Source organism: Arachis hypogaea, chromosome 16, assembly GCF_003086295.3.
Source record: "Arachis hypogaea cultivar Tifrunner chromosome 16, arahy.Tifrunner.gnm2.J5K5, whole genome shotgun sequence".
NCBI classification, from domain to species: domain Eukaryota; kingdom Viridiplantae; phylum Streptophyta; class Magnoliopsida; order Fabales; family Fabaceae; genus Arachis; species Arachis hypogaea.
In genome coordinates this window covers 31,596,654-31,609,257 of record NC_092051.1, presented here as the reverse complement: position 1 = coordinate 31,609,257, position 12,604 = coordinate 31,596,654, and the positions used below count along the sequence as shown (strand labels likewise).

The following is a 12,604-nucleotide window of genomic DNA, read 5'->3' as shown; positions in this document are numbered from 1 at the left end:
AACCTCACATATGTTCAGAGCAATGTTGGAACCTCCCAACACCAAACTTAGAGTTTGGTTGTGGCCTCCCAACACCAAACTTAGAGTTTGACTGTGGAGGCTCTGTTTGACTCTGTATTGAGAGAAGCTCTTCATGCTTCCTCTCCATGGTGACAGAGGGATATCCTTGAGCTTTAAACACAAGGAAGTCTTCATTCACTTGAATGATCAATTCTCCTTTGTCAACATCAATCACAGCTTTTGCTGTGGCTAGGAAGGGTCTGCCAAGGATGATGGATTCATCCATACACTTTCCAGTTTCTAGGATTATAAAATCAGCAGGGATGTAATGGTCTTCAACCTTCACCAAGACATCCTCTACAAGTCCATAAGCCTGTTTCTTTGAATTGTCTGCCATCTCCAGTGAGATTCTTGCAGCTTGTACCTCAATGATCCCTAGCTTCTCCATTACAGAGAGAGGCATAAGGTTTATGCTTGACCCTAGGTCACACAGAGCCTTCTCAAAGGTCATGGTGCCTATGGTACAAGGGATTGAGAACTTTCCAGGGTCCTGTCTCTTTTGAGGTAATCTCGGCCTAGTCAAGTCATCCAGTTCTTTGATGAGCAATGGAGGTTCATTCTCCCAAGTCTCATTACCAAATAACTTGGCATTTAGCTTCATGATTGCTCCAAGGTACTTAGCAACTTGCTCTTCAGTGACATCTTCATCCTCTTCAGAGGAAGAATACTCATCAGAGCTCATGAATGGCAAAAGTAAATTTAATGAAATCTCTATGGTCTCAGTCTGAGCCTCAGATTCCCATGGTTCCTCATTAGGGAACTCCTTGGAGGTCAGTGGACGTCCATTGAGGTCTTCCTCAGTGGGAATCACTACCTCTTCCTCCTCTCCATGTTCGGCCATGTGAGATGTGGTTATGGCCTTGCACTCTCTTTTTGGATTCTCTTCTGTATTGCTTGGGAGAGTGCTAGGAGGGCGTTCAGTAATTTTCTTACTCAGCTGACCCAATTGTGCCTCCAAATTTTTAATGGAGGACCTTGTTTCAGTCATGAAACTTTGAGTGGTTTTGATTAGATCAGAGACAATGGTTGCTAAGTCAGAGTGGCTCTGCTTAGAATTCTCTGTTTGTTGCTGAAAAGATGATAGAAAAGGCTTGCTATTGCTAAACCTGTTTCTTCCACCATTGTTGTTGTTGAAACCTTGTTGAGGTCTCTGTTGATCCTTCCATGAGAGATTTGGGTGATTTCTCCATGAAGGATTATAGGTGTTTCCATAGGGTTCTCCCATGTAATTCACCTCTTCCATTGCTGGGTTCTCAGGATCATAAGCTTCTTCTTCAGAGGAAGCTTCCTTAGTACTGCCTATTGCTGCTTGCATTTCAGACAGACTCTGAGAAATCATATTGACTTGTTGGGTCAATATTTTATTCTGAGCCAATATGGCATTCAGAGTATCAATCTCAAGAACTTCTTTCTTCTGAGTTGACCCATTATTCACAGGATTCCTTTCAAAGGTATACATGAATTGGTTATTTGCAACCATTTCAATGAGTTCTTGAGCTTCTGCAGGCGTCTTCTTCAGATGAAGAGATTCTCCAGCAGAGCTATCCAATGACATCTTGGATAGTTCAGACAGACCATCATAGAAGATTCCTATGATGCTCCATTCTGAAAGCATGTCAGAAAGGCACCTTCTGATCAATTGCTTGTATCTCTCCCAAGCTTCATAGAGGGACTCACCATCCTTCTGTCTAAAGGTTTAGACTTCCACTCTAAGCTTACTCAATTTTTGAGGTGGAAAGAACTTTGCCAAGAAGACATTGACTAGCTTTTCCCAAGAGTTCAGGCTTTCCTTAGGTTGTGAATCCAACCATGTTCTAGCTCTGTCTCTTACAGCAAAAGGAAAGAGTATAAGTCTGTAGACTTCAGGGTCAACCCCATTGGTCTTGACAGTGTCACAGATTTGCAAGAACTCAACTAAGAACTGATGAGGATCTTCCAATGGAAGTCCATAAAACTTGCAATTCTGTTGCATTAGAGAAACTAATTGAGGCTTAAGCTCAAAGTTGTTTGCTCCAATGGCAGGGATAGAGATGCTTCTCCCATAGAAATCAGGAGTAGGTGCAGTAAAGTCACCAAGCACCTTCCTTGCATTGTTGGCATTGTTGTTTTCGGCTGCCATGGTTTCTTCTTCTTTGAAGAGCTCTGTTAGGTCCTCTAAAGAGAATTGTTCTTTAGCTTCTCTTAATTAGCTTTCTCTTCAAGGTCCTTTCAGGTTCAGGATCAGCTTCAACAAGTATGCCTTTATCTTTGTTCCTGCTCATATGAAAGAGAAGAGAACAAGAAAGTAGGGAATCCTCTATGTCACAGTATAGAGATTCCTTGAGGTGTCAGAGGAAAAGAAGAATAGAAGGAGGAGGTAGATGGAGGAGAATTTGAACATATAAAGAAGGAGAGAGTTCGAATTGTACCTTGAGGAGGAGTCTTAGTCCCTTAAATAGAAGGATGTGAAAAGAGGGGAAGAATTTTCGAAAATAAAGTAAAAGATTTTGAAATAATTAAAAAGAAATTTGAAAATTTGATTGAGATTTTCGAAAACTAAGATTGGAAAAGAAATAAAGTGATTTTTGAAAAAGATTTTGAAATTAGAAAAAGATATAATTGAAAAAATTAATTTTGAAAAAGATGTGATTGAAAAGATATGTTTGAAAAGATATGATTTGAAAAAGATTTGATTTTGAAAAATTATGAAGACTTGAAAAAAATGTGAATTAAAAACAAAATCTTCCCTCTAGTGTCATCCTGGCGTTAAACGCCCAGAATGGTGCCTATTCTGGCGTTTAACGCCCAAATCTCTACCCTTTTGGGCGTTAAACACCCAGCCAGGTACCCTGGCTGGCATTTAAACGCCATTTTTCCTTCTTCACTGGGCGTTTTGAACGCCCAGCTTTTTCTGTTTGATTCCTCTGCTGAATGTTCTGAATCTTCAATTCTCTGTATTATTGACTTGAAAAGACATAGTTTTAAAAAATATTTTTGAATTTTTGATGGTGGGAATCAATAAAAAATGCAACTAAGATCAAATAAACAATGCATGCAAGACACCAAACTTAAAAGTTTGTATACTAAGGACTATAACAATGTAAAAATGCATGTAAGAAACAACAAAACACACAAAACAAGAGAATTTAAAGATCAGAGCAATGAAATCATCAAGAACAACTTGAAGATTTATGAAGAACACTATGTATAAATTTTCGAAAATTAGAAGGATAAAGACATGCAATTGACACCAAACTTAAAATTAGACAATAGACTCAAACAAGAAACATAAAATATTTTTGGTTTTATGATTTTAAAAATTTTTTGTATTTTTTTCGAAAATTATATAGAAAAGAAAATAAAGAGAATCAAAACTTTTAATAAGAATTCCAGGAATCATGCAATGTTAGTCTAAAGCTTCAGTCTAAAAAGATTAGACATGTTTGGCCAAGCTTCAGCAGGACATTACATTCAATAGCTAAATTGATGAGAATCAATCAGCTTTTGTGATGATAAGAACATCACCTTGAAACTCTAGAATTCATTCTTAAAAATTCTGAAGAAAAGATACCTAATCTAAGCAACAAGATGAACCGTCAGTTGTCCAAACTGGAACAATCCCCGGCAACGGCGCCAAAAACTTGGTGCACGAAATTATGATCATCAACAATGGCGCCAAAGACTTGGAGCTCTCAAACGTGAATCACACTTTGTCACAATTCCGTACAACTAACCAGCCAGTGCACTGGGTCGTCCAAGTAATAAACCTTACGTGAGTAAGGGTCGATCCCACGGAGATTGTCGGCTTGAAGCAAGCTATGGTCATCTTGTAAATCTCAGTCAGGCGGATTCAAATGGTTATGGAGTTTAAGGTGATGAAAATAAACATAAAATAAAGATAGAGATACTCATGTAATTCATTGGTGGATTTCAAATAAGCGTATGAAGATGCTTTGTTCCCCTTGAACCTCTGCTTTCCTATTGCCTTCTTCCAATCATTCATACTCCTTTCCATGGCAAGCTTTATGTTGGGCATCACCATTGTCAATGGCTACATCCCGTCCTCTCAATGAAAATGGTCCTGATGCTCTGTCACAACATCAGCTAATCAGCTGTCGGTTCTCGATCATGTTGGAATAGGATCCATTGATCCTTTTGCGTCTGTCACACGCCCCACAATCGTGAGTTTGAAGCTCGTCACAGTCATCCCTTCCCAGATCCTACTCAGAATACCATAGACAAGGTTTAGACGTTCCGGATCTCAGGAATGGCCGCCAATAATTCTAGCCTATACCACGAAGGTTCCAATCTTAGATTAGAAACCCAAGAGATACGCATTCAAGCCATTGCTAGTAGAACAGAGGTGGTTGTCAGGCACATGTTCATAGGTGAGAATGATGATGAGTATCACGGATCATCATATTCATCAAGTTGAAGAACGAATGAATATCTTGGAGAAGAAATAGACTTGAGTTGAATAGAAAAACAATAGTAATTGCATTAATTCATGAAGAACAGCAGAGCTCCACACCTTAATCTATGGTGTGTAGAAACTCCACCGTTGAAAATACAAAAGTGATAATGGTGGTCATTGGCTTCGGCCCCAGAGAGGGAACCCGAAGAACCAAGATGAAAATACAATAGTAAAAGGTCTTATTTATAGAGAACTAGTAGCCTAGGGTTTACAGAAATAAGTAATTAATGCAGAAATCTTCTTTCGGGCCTACTTGGTGTGTGCTTGGGCTGAGCATTGAAGTATTTTCGTGTAGAGAATTTTCTTGGAGTTAAACGCTAGCTTTTGTGCCAGTTTGGGCGTTTAACTCCAGCTTTTGTGCCAGTTTTGGATTTAAACGCCAGAATTCTTGAGCTAATTTGGAACGCCTGTTTGGGCCATCAAATCTTGGGCAAAGTATGGACTATTATATATTGCTGGAAAGCCCAGGATGTCTACTTTCTAACGCAATTGAGAGCGCGCCAATTGGGTTCTGTAGCTCCAGAAAATCTACTTTGAGTGCAGGGAGGTCAGAATCAAACAGCATCTGCAGTCCTTTTTCAGCCTCTGAATCAGATTTTTGCTCAAGTCCCTCAATTTCAGCCAGAAAATACCTGAAATCACAGAAAAACACACAAACTCATAGTAAAGTCCAGAAGAGTAATTTTTAAATAAAAACTAATAAAAATATAATAAAAACTAATTAAAATATACTAAGAACATACTAAAAACAATGCCAAAAAGTGTATAAATTATCCGCTAATCAGTAAGATTGATTGGTTATATGATGGATGAGGGTCATAGGAAGGTATTTGGTAGAAAGGGGCTTGTGAGTATGGTTGAGGGCTATGTTGAGGGTGGGGCTCATAAGCATATGGTGGGGCTTATTGGTAACTACAAGGGGGTCCATCATAGCTATTGGATTAATATTCATTAGGAGTGGAATTATACCTATAAGAGACCGGAGGAGGTTGTTGCCAAGAAGGTTGAACATACTCTTGAGGCTTCTCCCACCTTTGATTGTTCCATTCTTGATGTATATTCTCATTGTAATCTCCATTTCCTACAACATAGTTGTAACCACACTCATAGCCAAAAGGATGAGAATTCATAATAGCAAGAGCAAATGAAAACAAAATCAAATAAGGAACAAAGAAAGCTAAGTCCTAAAACTAGCAACGGCTAACAAAGAGACAAAAGGCAAACATATTTACATATACACATATATACAATAACCAATAACAAGCTCACATTTGCAATTCCCGGGCAACGGTGCCATTTTGATGAATGGATTTTTTATGGTATAGAATTTCACAAATAAAATCTCGTTGCAAGTATAGTTTCTAAACCAACAAAAAATTCTCTCATGCAAAAAATTGTTTGTCACAGGGACAAACCCCAATAAAAATAACCGAAGTATTCAAACCTCGGCTCGTCTCTCAAAGGAATTGCAGGGAAGTGTTCTTGTTATTGGTTATGAGATGTATATTTTGGAGTTTTGGATAAGAGACATTAAAGATAAATTGCAAGAAAGTAAATGAACTCAAATTATAGAAAGGTCTTGGCAAGGGTTGATGGTTAAGGATCTATATCCTTGTTACTAACCACAACATGATAATTGCAAGGATCAATCTCATTAAGTCATTCTCTAACAAGTGAAGGAAAGTCAAATGAGCTACACCAATCCTAATCCATAAGTCCTAACCACTCACTAATTAGCTTAGTGGAAGCTAGAGTCAATGGACACCAATTATCAAGACATGGACATTAGCAACTCAATTTCACCTAAGTTACCTTCCCAAGCCAAGAACACAAAAATTTACTCTAACATCCTTCCAAGCATTCAATCAAACACTTGGAATGCACAAAAGGAAAGCAAGATAAAATGCAAGAAAAGCAAATTTACAACTACTTGCAAGGAATTAACAACAATAGAGCAAATCAACAATAAAGAAAATCAAATATAAATTGCATTGACGGAAAATTAGAAGAAACAAGAGTGCATCAACAACAAAGTAAACAATTACAAGAATTAAAATGCTAAACTAAGAAAGCAAGGGTAGAAGAACAAGAAACTGAAAAAGAAAATTAAATCAAAGCATGAATTAAACCTAGATATAAGAAATCCTAATCTAGATCTGTTCCGAGGGTTACCTGAAACTGGAGGTTGATCTCAGATGAGATCCTTGGTGCTGGTCGGAGATGACGTGTCCGGCTGGCTGGGGGTGGCCGGAGCTGTTGTGTCTGACTTGTTGGACTTGCTGCACTGCTGATCCTTGGCCACCGGAGGGTGGGGGGTACCTGCAAGAGACTCCGATGCTTAAGTTAGCACGGGTATTAAGCAGGTTTTATGTAGAATCAGAGTATGAGTTATACCTGGGTGCTCCAGTGTATTTATAGTAGTGTGGGCTGACCTTTCTGATAAGATAAGTTAGTTATCTTATCTTATCTTATCTTTATCTTGAGTGAAGTCAGCTTATCTTTAAGGGAACCGCCCTTATCTCTGTAGGCTCGAACTGCCTTTGGATTTGGGTCGTGTTCCTACATTTGGGCCTTTTCCTGGGCTCTCCTGTCGATTTGGCCGATCTCTTTAAGAAGAGGTCGGATAGTTGGACCTGAAGAGGTCAGTCGTTTTGCTACCAATCATCCCGGGTCGGATAGTTCGACCCAGGGTATGAACAGTGCCCCTGCTTTGAGCTCGGTCTTCTTTTTGAGGTCAAGTTCTTGACTTCGGTCCTTCTCTAATGAAGCCGAGCTGAAGCATTTTGTCGATTCCTTTGTAGAAGCTTTTGAATATAGAACGTTTTTCCTCTAAAAGTGCGCGCTTTTATATCGGCGCTATTTTGGGAATGCAAGCGGTTTTAATATCCGCATTTAATTGGCATTTAATTGCCCCGTTTCCCCTAACTTCTCTATTTTTTAAATTTTGCACTCAGGAAAACGGTTTCTCTCCTTCGCCCTTTTTGTAACTTCTTCACATTTCTTCTTTCACTCTCTTGCTTTCTGTCTTTCGCTTGCGCTTCTGCTTTCGTCGCTTGGCCTTTTTTCTGGGCGGCCTTTGTCTCTGCGCTTCCACTCTTCCTCGCAGCTTCTTCCGTCTTCAGGTTAGTCTCATTTTGTATTTTTCTCGTTTGTTTTTGTCTTTGCGATGGGGTTTTCCTTTTGATATTCTTTTTGGAGAAAGTTTGGATCTTTCCGTTTTTTATCATGCTTGACTTGTTGCATGCTCTGGAATTTCTTTATTTTTTGGTGCGAATCTTTTTCTTTTGCATGTTGCCGCCGTTTCTGTTTGTGTCTTGGCTGATGATTTTTTGCTTGATTTCAAAAGAAAGTTTGCGCCTTTGTTGCTTGGTCTTTTTTGACATTTCTGATATACTGTAGAAGTAGTGCTTTTTGCTGGTAAACTTGTAGAAGTGTGGTCCTTTGCATTTTTGCTTCCTTTGTTTTCTTTTTGAATTTTGTTTTGACGAGTGCTGGGATGTAAGCCGTAGAAATAACTTGAAAACCTTGCTTGTTTACTGCCTCCAAAGGATGCCCCGAGACCTTTGTCGTAGGTCTTGGGGTTTTCCCTTTTTGTTTATCCGCCCGTCGAGATGTTTTGCCCTCTGTCCGAGATGTTTTTGTGTAATCCATTCTTCCTTTCTTTTTGTAGGATTTAGTTGACCTCATGTCTTCCCGAAATAACGTAACAGAAATGCCTTCCCAGGTTCCTGCGGGTATGGCTGATTGGGTGGACTCCATGGTTCTTATGTGTGTCTCGCTGGTTGATTCCGAATTTTGTACTCAGCTTAGGCAGTTTCACAGTGTCTGTAGTAATTCTGGTGATGAGAAGAATTATGAACTTGTCCCTCCCTCTTCTGACGAGAGAGTCTATTTTTCGACCCGAGTTGTTGACAATCGCCCCTTCTTTTATGCTTACGATTTTTTCTTTGGTCAATTGGGTATTACTCTTCCTTTTACTCCATTTGAAACCGACTTGTTATGGTCTTGTAATGTTGCCCCTTCTCAACTTCATCCCAACTCCTGGGGTTTTATAAAAATTTTCCAGTTGCTGTGCGACGGTTTTGGTATTCCTTCTTCCCAATCTCTCTTTTTCTATTTGTTTGTTTTGACTAAGCCTGGTGTGGTAAAAAAGAAGTCAGCTTGGGTCTCCTTTCGTTCTACTCAAGGAAAGAAAGTTTTTTCCATGTTTGACGAGTCATTTCGTGACTTTAAGAACTACTTTTTCAAGGTCCGAGCTGTTGAAGGAGCTCGGCCCTTTTTTCTGGATGAAAATGATGAACCTGCCTTTCCCTTGGAATGGCAAAAGGACGTGAGGGTCTCCCGGTATTCGTGGGAGATGTTGGATGAGGCTGAACGGGCCTTTGTGACTATCTTGGAAGAACGCTGGAGTCAACCTCCCCATCTTGACACAAAGAAATTCCTAACCAATCCTTCTCTTCTTCAATCTGAACTGGGTATCTTGTGTTTCTTTTATGATTTTGTTTATGTTGCTTTGTAACTGTCTTTTCGGACTTGTCCGACTTGTAGCTGAGTTTTCTGTTTCATTTGCAGAGGCAATGAAGAATAATGAATCCATGAAAGCTTATAAGAGGGTGCAGAGGGCGACTGCTGCCAGAAATGCCGTTGCCCAGGCGGCTGGGGAGGGATCTTCCCAAGTGCGCGAGAAGCCCTTGGTGCAGAGTTCTGCCGGGGTGAAGAAGGTGATCCCTACTCCCCGAGTTCGTTTGGCCGATCCTCACATCACCTCTGCTTCCCCTTCTGTTGCTCCTCCCAATAAGAAACAAAAGACTGCTGAGCCTTTTGACCTCGATGCTCCTGATTTTAATGCTATTGAATTTGTGGATCAACAAATCAGTCCCTACGGTGCTCTTTCTATGGACGATGTGTCCATCCTTTATCACTTGGAATTTATGGTTCGAAATCATGTTAAGATGGCATACATGTCGGCTGCCATATATCGGACTGCCCAGAATCTCCCTCTCCATGCTACCAAGGGGTTTATGGAGGAGGCGAAACAAGAATTCGACCGGATGAAGGGGCTGAAGGAGGAGCTTGAGGTGAAAGTGGCTAAGCTGGAAAAAGACTTGGAGAACGAGAAGGCGAGTTTTGAAGCGTTGGCTGCCTCTTTGAGGTTGGCTGAAGACGCAGCCTTGATGCATAAGGATAGCTATGTTACATCCTATAGGGAGGGGAGGCGCCTGAGGGAGGAGCTTGACAATGCCCAGGAAGACTATGCTGAGCTCCAAGGTCATCTTGTTGGCAACGTGACTGCTACTTACGAGAAATTGAGAGAGCAAGTTTGAATTATTGCTCCCGAGGTAGATCTTACCCTTTTTAGCTTGGATAATGTTGTCAGGGATGGCAAGATTGTCCCTGATGATGAGGGTGATGATGATGAGGTTGTTCCTCCCCTTGTGTTCTCTACTAAGGTGCCGACTTCTTCCGCTCCTCCGGCTGTGCCTGACTTGGATTGCCAGATCCTGAACCGGGGGGATGGTACTGTAGATGCGGTGCCGATTCAAACTCGCCCTCCCTCTCCTGGTTCTGATGCTGTCAAGAAAGCTCCTGATGCTGCCGAGAAGACTTCCGATGCTTGTTGATCTTTTTTCTTTAGAGTAGTTGGCCCGACTTGTGGGCGTTTTGAAACTTTTTATTTGATTGCTGACATTTCTTAGTTGCTTTTTTAGCAACTTTTTATTTTGAAAAAAAAACAATTAGCTTGCCATCTTTTGGATAGTAAGTGTTGGTGGCCTTTAAAGGCCCGATAACTCTGTATAAAGGACCGGTTTTTTGGCTAGGCGTCTTCTGTCTTCTGCCGATGCTGAAATCTTGCAGCTCGACCTCCTTGGGCTATTTTGTTTTGTAGCTTGAATCTCTGTGGTTGTAGGGGTCCGACTTGTTTAGTTTTCTCGCTTTTGTGTGTGTTTTTTAGCGTTCTGTAACCGATTTCTTTGTGTTGGTCCCCTGCTAGACTCTTTTTTGTAATCTTCTTTCTTGGACTTTGGTCAGGTTTCTTTGACCCTCTCGTCTCGAGCTGACTTTATTAAGTCGAGTCCTTCTAAGTTATTTTCGTAATCCTCTTTCTTGGACCTTTGTTAGGTCTCTTTCAGGGATTACTTTTATAGCTTGTTTGTAGGAGATCGATTTCGTTAGGTCAACCTCTTTCCAGGTTATTTTCGTAATCCTCTTTCTTGGACCTTTGTTAGGTCTCTTTTAGGGATTACTTTTATAACCTTTCAGTAGTGGGAGTCCGATTTGGCTGCATCGGTCTCCTTTAAGTTATATTTGTAGTCCTCTTTCTTGGATCTTTGTCAGATGTCTTTCAGGAATTACTTTTATAACTTTTTAGTTGTAGGAGTCCGACTTGGTTATATCGGTCTCCTTTAAGTTATTTGTAGTCCTCTTTCTTGGATCCTTGTCAGATCTCTTTCAGGGACCACTTTGATAACTTTAAAGTAGTAGGAGTCCGACTTGGTTATATCGGTCTCCTTTAAGTTATTTGTAGTCCTCTTTCTTGGATCTTTGTCAGATCTCTTTCAGGGACTACTTTGATAACTTTTAAGTAGTAGGAGTCCGACTTGGTTATATCGGTCTCCTTTAAGTTATTTGTAGTCCTCTTTCTTGGATCTTTGTCAGATCTCTTTCAGGGACTACTTTGATAACTTTTAAGTAGTAGGAGTTCGACTTGGTTATATCGGTCTCCTTTAAGTTATTTGTAGTCCTCTTTCTTGGATCTTTGTCAGATCTCTTTCAGGGACTACTTTTATAACTTCTCATTTTGGGCTGACTTTGTCATGTCGAGCCCTTCTAAGTTAAAGTAATCCTCTTTAATAGGGTTGGCCAGACCTCTTTCCAGGGTTTACTTATAACTTGGGTTGACTTGGTCCGACTTCTTAACGTCGTCCAGTCTTTAAGTTATTATTTTAGCAATCCGTAACACCTCGTCAGGTTCTTTTTTGGATCGCTTTCGATAACTTCTTACATTATTCTGTGTTCATCTTTGCCGATTTGTAGAAAGTGGTTGTCATTTCTAGATCGTCCTTTAGGTGAATCGCGTTTTCACCTTTATCGGACGGTTGTCTTTATCGTGATCGTGCAGTGAAATTGTTTTTCACTTTCTGCCGATCTGTTGCTTTATAATCGGACGATGAATACTTCAGATTAATGCGTCTTGAAATCTTTGTAGAATATCTAAAATATATTTTATTTAAAGGAAAAGTGCAAATATATACATATGGGATTGTTTGAGTCTCAACTTGGTGCCTCATTAAAAAACCTTTTCAGGAAAAAGAGTGCATCCAATGATGAGATCTTTTATCTTTTCTAACTGTAGTACCTTCTGAGGTTGCAGGCATGCCATGACCTGGGAAGCTCTCATCCATCGAGTTCAGACAATCTGTAGTAGCCCTTTCCAAGTACTTCTACAATTCGGTAGGGTCCTTTCCAGTTCGCTGCCAGCTTTTCCTCTCCTGGTCGAGTTGTTCCGATATCATTTCGGATTAGGATGAGATCATTTTCTATGAAATTTCTCGGCACTACCTTTTGATTATATCTGGAAGCCATTCGGCGTTTTAGAGCTTCTTCCCTGATCCGAGCTCTTTCTTGGATTTCGGGTAACAAGTCGAGCTCTTCTCTCTGAAGTTGGAAGTTTGCGTCCTCATTGTAGTGAACTACTCTGGGCGACCCTTCCTCAATCTCTATTGGAATCATCGCCTCTGTTCCGTATGCTAATTGGAAGGGGGATTCCTTCGTGGTGGAATGTGGCGTTGTTCGATATGCCCACAGGACCTGTGGGAGCTCTTCTGCCCAGGCTCCCTTTGCATCTTGTAATCTCCGTTTTAATCCAGCCAATATGACTTTGTTGGCAGCTTTGGCCTGCCCATTGGCTTGTGGATGTTCGACGGAGGTGTACTGGTGCTTTATATTCAAGTCGGCTACTAGTTTTCTGAAGCCTGCATCTGTGAATTGGGTGCCATTATCTGTGGTTATTGAATATGGAACCCCGAACCTTGTGACAATATTTCGATATAAGAACTTCCGGCTTCTTTGAGCGGTGGCATTGGCTAGGGG

At 40.5% G+C, this 12,604-nt stretch overlaps 1 non-coding gene across 1 annotated transcript; it reads left to right on the top strand.

Moving 5' to 3' along the window:
* Positions 1-1,669: 1,669 nt before the first annotated feature.
* On the top strand, positions 1,670-1,777 carry LOC112760284 (small nucleolar RNA R71). Its single transcript, XR_003180733.1, has one exon. It is a non-coding gene; the product is annotated as a small nucleolar RNA R71 (small nucleolar RNA).
* Positions 1,778-12,604: the final 10,827 nt, after the last annotated feature.